This window comes from Orcinus orca, chromosome 19 (assembly GCF_937001465.1).
Source record: "Orcinus orca chromosome 19, mOrcOrc1.1, whole genome shotgun sequence".
In the NCBI taxonomy this organism is placed as follows: domain Eukaryota; kingdom Metazoa; phylum Chordata; class Mammalia; order Artiodactyla; family Delphinidae; genus Orcinus; species Orcinus orca.
This window is the reverse complement of record NC_064577.1, coordinates 29149697-29155326: the sequence shown is the minus strand read 5'-3', so window position 1 is coordinate 29155326 and position 5630 is coordinate 29149697. Positions and strand designations below refer to the sequence as shown.

Below are 5630 nucleotides of genomic sequence, written 5' to 3'. Positions count from 1 at the left end.
GCGGGGGCGCGCAGGCCGCCCGCGTGTGCGGGGCTGCGGGAGCGCGCCCGGACCGGCGGGGGCGCGCGGGCCGCCCGGCTACCCGAGAACCGCAGCCCGGCCGCCGGCGTCCTCGGTTACCAGGAGTTTCGGGGCCGGAGTGCGGTGGGTGCCGGCGCCTGGCGTCACCGCTGCCCGCCGGCCCGGACCGCCCCTTCCGGGGCCCGTTTGGGAAATGGGGGGAGGGGAGCCCCGCAGAAAGGCCCCGAACGTCGGCCCCAGCCACCCTGTTAGTGCCCCTCTTCCCGCAGGTTCCCTTCTCCGTGTCCTCTCGAGTTTTGTCCTCATTTATTTGCTTTCCACGTTCCTCTCCTTTTCAGGGCCCCATTTGCTCCCGCCTTTTCTGTTTCCATCCATCCACCTGCCTTTAGACCTCTCTCCTCATTTCCTTGCACCCCCGGACATTCTCGGTGGTGGTGGGGAGGGGCGCAGTAGAAAGGTACCGGTGGGCGTCGGGCGCCCCCTCGCGGCCCACTTGTCCCGGCCTGGCCTCCGGCCTGGGAGGGGACCGGCCACTCGCCACCCCCCAGCCCCCACCCCCTACCCGCCCAGGTCTGGGGTTCAGGTTCTGGGTTAGCGGGAGCCGCGCGCCCCCAGCGGCACAGTCACATCCTCAAAACCCACTCTCCGGGTTCTGGAAAGTGGAAAGCGGCCTCCAGAAAAAGGGACCTTGAGACTGAAGGTAAGCAGGCTGGGGAGAGGCGGATGTTGCTGCTAGCTGAGGTAGAAGGAAGAGTAAAGTCTCTGTTTTTTTTTTTTTAATTTTTGTTTTGCTTTCTTTTTTTTTAATTTTTAAAATTTTATTTGATATTAGAGTATATTTGATTTACAATGTTGTGTTAGTTTCAGGTGTACAACAGAGTGACTCCTTTATACATATACGTATATCCATTCTTTTTCAAATTCTTTTCCCATGTAGCTTATTACAGAATATTGAGTAGAGTTCCCTGTGCTCTACAGGAGGTCCTTGTTGATTATCTACTTTATGTACAGTAGTGTGTGTTTGTTAATCCCAAACTCCTAATTTATCCCTCCCCGCCCCACATTTCCCCTTTGGTAACCATGAGTTTGTCAGTGAGTCTGTTTCTGTTTTGTAAATAAGTTCAGAAAAGTCTCAAAATTCTTCACCCATTTTTCCGTAGAGTTAGCACAGGGATGTGCCGGGAAGTCTGCAGTTTGAAATGGAGGGAAACGTGTGTTTTAGGACAGGGGCAGAGGTGGGGGAATCGAGCCAGGAGTAAAGGGACAGGGAGGGAGCAGTAGCCACGAGGAATCATCAGGCCTTGGTGGACTGGGCCTCCCCAGCCGGCCTCCTGCCAGGCCTTAACCCTGGGATCAGAAGCAAATCCCTGCCGTCCTCCAAGCCCCACTGATGAGAGTTTTAAAAGAGTTTAAAAAGCGAATGGGAAATTTTCCCTCAAGTGTCGGTCCCCCTCCAAATCCAGGCAGTGGAGAGCCTCTTGCCTGGCGACCAGGATCCCTGATGTCCTGGAGGCAAAGGCTCACTAGGCCCAGGGACAGCGGCAGGGCTGTGACACGCAGACTCCAGCAGCAGGGAAGTAGCTGGGTGCCTCCTTGACCCACACTCCCTCTTTGGGACCCGAAAGGCTGAGTCCTTCAGGGTCTCCCCAGGTGGGCTGGTGGCTGTGGGCCTAGAGTGTTCCAGCTGGTCCCAGGAGGGTCATTCTGATGTACCTGTGTGAGCCAGCCTGCCACATGATGAAGGATAAAAATGGAGCATCTGCTTCCTGGCTCTGGCACCTTCCAGACACTTCTGTGCACCTCGGTTCCCGCTCCCATGAAAACAAAAATACTCACCTCCCCCCGCAGGACACACAGGTGGTTGTGAGGATTCTGGGAGGTGACCATTTTAAAGATTCAGCATGGTGCCGGCACATGGTAGCGCTCATACCTCAGGCTTACTTCCTGGTCTGTAAAATGTGGTCAGTGTCACTCGTGTGTTCCCCTCAGCCAGTGCCTTGTGGCCTCCGCTCTTTAAACAATCCATCAGCATTTGGCTCTCACTACGTCTTTTTTCCTTTAATTGAAGTATAGTTGATTTACAATGTTGTGTTCGTTTCAGGTGTACAGCAAAGTGATTCAGATATATATATATTTTTTTCTTTTTCAGATTCTTTTCCCTTATGGGTTATTACAAGATATTGAGTAGAGTTCCCTGTGCTATACAGTAAGTCCTTGTTGGTTATCTATTTTATGTATAGTATTGTGTATATGTTCATCCCAAACTGCTAATTTATCCCTCCCCCCTTTCCCCTTTGGCAACCGTAAGTTTGTTTTCTATGTCTGTGAGTCTGTTTCTGTTTTGTAAATAAGTTCATTTGTATCATATTTTAGATTCCACATATACCTGATATCATGTGGCATTGGTCTTTCTCTCTCTGACTCCACTTAGTATGATAATCTCTACATCCATCGATGTTGCTGCAGTGGCATTATTTCATTCTTTTTTATGGCTGAGTAATATTCTATTGTGTGTAGAATAGATGTATACCACATCTTCTTTATCCATTTATCTGTCGATAAACATTTAGGTTACTTCCATGTCTTGGCTATTGTAAATAGAGCTGCAGTGAACATTGGGGTGCATCCTTGATCTTTAAGAATGACCTTAGTGGATGGGACCAGGGCCAGGCCACTCAGGATGCTATCGGTGACTCAGGACTGTTTGGGGGGCAGACAGCAGGAGTTGGTGAGGTTCCAAAGGTGCTAGATAAATCAACAATTTGGATCTCAGAACACATTTCTAGGGGAATTCCCTGGCAGTTCAGTGGTTAGGGCTCTACGCTTCCACTGCAGGGGGCACAGGTTCAATCCCTGGTCGGGGAACTAAGATCCCATAAGTTGCGCAGCACCGCCAAAAAAAAATTTCTACGCAGAAATCAATTTACTTCCTAATATACTCGAGCTATAGCTGGAAAGGCCAGCCAAGGAATGTCTGAGGTGGGCACTGGTTAACATCCCTTGAGCACCTGCTGTGTGCCGGGCCCTTTATATTTGCTGTGTCACTTAATTCCCGTGAAATGTTATTCAGAGGGACGCTCCCTTGGCTGAAGTCACATGGCTCATGGGTGGCAGGGCTGGGAGCAGATGAGCCCCATCTGACCTCACGCCTGGTTCTCACTCCCCCTCTCTGTGCCATTATCGCCCTGGCTGTGATTGCCACAGGGGTCAGCCACCACGTGGAACACACTCCTATGGGAACACGTGTCCAAAGCCAGACCCCCACCTGCTCCACAGACCTCTCCTGGCACCTCCCCTGGGTAAGGGGACAAGTGAGGGTGGGAGGCTGGGGCGGGGGTCCCCAGAGGGGCAGGAAGGGTCAGTGATTCTCTTCAGCCACATCTCTGTGGGATGTTTCTACTCCTCCTGAGTGTGTGGCTGTAATTCTCAGGGCAGATAGTCTCACGGTTGCCTCAAAAAAGTACACCTGCCCTCCTTCCCCTGCTTGCCCGTTCTGGAACACACACCCGCCAGTTTCTCTCACCCTTTTGGTCCTCCCTCCAGGCCCCTGCTCCTCCCTTGCCCTCCTGGATTTAGCTGTCGCACACTTATCTGTTCCTCACAGATTGGTTGGGCGTCCTCTCTGTGTCAGGCCAAGGCTGGGTGCTGGAGACAGCCCTTTAGAAGGCTGGCCCAGGGTCTTCCTGTCACCTGGCTTTCCTCTCGCTTTTGTCACTCAGCTGTGAAGAACGATTGCTTCATGCCTGCCTTTGATCTGCCTTCGGCAAGGCTCCCGTGTCCTGGTCACTCCTCGCTCCAGCTCTTGCCTGTGAGGTCCTTCTTCTTGGCGTGGCCGCTGAACAGGCTCCGCTGGAAGGACTGTGGTCCAGCCTTCCAGCCCTCCCTTTCCAAGCTCACTTTGCCTCAGTCCCTCAAGCAGGCATGGATCCCCAAGTGATGTCCCAGCCTTTTTGAGGACCTTCATTCAAACCAGTTTACTCTGGGGACATTCAATTTGCAGTTGTGAAAATAATGTTAAAGCTCACCTGAAAAAAATAAACAAAATTAGAATATCTAAGAAGTTTTTATTGATTAAAAAAAAAAGGCCAAGAAGGAAGGGTATGTCCACCAAAAATTAAATTAAATATAATTAAGTCATAAAGCTACATTACCTTAGCTGGTTTGGTACTGGTGCTGACCTAGGTAAAAGCAGTTCATTTGAATAGAATATACCCCACATATCTATGGGGAGTTATTTATGATATAGGTGGCATTTCAAACCAGTGGTTGAGTAATTATTGAAAAAAATGATATTGGGACAGTTGGGTATCCATCCAGGAAAATATGCAGATGGCTCAATGTTGTAAACATTAAAAAAAAAAAACGAAGAAAAAAGAAGAAATTAGTAGGAAAAAAACAGGAGCGTTTAAAAAAAAAAAAGAAAGAAAGGGCTTCCTTGGTGGCACAGTGGTTAAGAATCCGCCTGCCAGTGCAGGAGACATGGGTTCGAGCCCTGGTCCGGGAAGATCCCACATGCCACGGAGGAACTAAGCCCACGTGCCACAACTACTGAGCCTGCACCCTAGAGCCCGTGAGCCACAACTGCTGAGCCTGCGTGCCACAACTACTGAAGCCCGCGTGCCTAGAGCCTGTGCTCTGCAACAAGAGAAGCCACCACCATGAGAAGCCCGTGCATCGCAATGAAGAGTAGCCCCCACTCGCTGCAACTAGAGAAAAGCCCGCGTGCAGCAACGAAGACTCAACGCAGCCAAAAATAAATAACTAAAATAAATAAATTTATAAAAAAAGAAAAAAGCTTAGACCAGGGTAAGCCTTTCCAAGCAAGACACAAAACCAAAAAGCTATAAAATAAAAAGTCTGATAAATATGAATAAATTAAAAAATTAAAACTCTAGTAGAAAAAACTCAACAACAAAAAACTAAGCCATAATAACGAAAAAGGAAAAAAATTTTTCCACATAAATGTTAAAGGCTAATTTCTTTAATATATAAAGAATTCTGAAACATTAATATGGCCATTAAGCAAGAAAGATACTCAACTTTTATTTTTTTTAATATTTATTTATTTTATTTTATTTTTTGGCTGTGTTGGGTCTTCGTTGCAGCGTGCGGGTTTCTCTCTAGTTGTGGCACGCGGGCTTCTCTCTAGTTGTGGCACACGGGCTCCAGAGCACATGGGCTCTGTAGTTTGCAGCACGCAGGCTCTCTCGTTGAGGAACGCGAGCTCAGTAGTTGTGGCACATGGGCTTAGTTGCCCCACGGCATGTGGGATCTTAGTTCCCTGAACAGGGACGAACCCCTGTCTCCTGCATTGTAAGGTGAATTCTTTACCATTGGACCACCAGGGAAGTCCCTCAACTTACTTTTTTAAAAAAAGATTTTATTTATTTATTTATTTTTGGCTGCGTTGGGTCTTTACTGCTGTACGCAGGCTTTCTCTAGTTGCAGCGAGCAGGGACTGCTCTTTGTTGTGGTGCACGGGCTTCTCCTTGCAGTGGCTTCTCTTGTTGCAGAGCACAGGCTCTAGGCACACAGGCTTCAGTAGTTGTGGCACGTGGGCTCAGTAGTTGTGGCACTCGAGCTCTAGAGCTCAGGCTCAGTAATTGTGG

General features: G+C 49.2%; 1 long non-coding RNA gene across 1 annotated transcript; it reads left to right on the top strand.

Annotated features, from left to right (window-relative positions):
• On the top strand, nt 1-4780 carry LOC117203606 (uncharacterized). The gene is made up of 3 exons (XR_004486472.2): nt 1-721; nt 2171-2227; nt 3741-4780. It is a non-coding gene; the product is annotated as an uncharacterized LOC117203606 (long non-coding RNA).
• Nucleotides 4781-5630: the final 850 nt, after the last annotated feature.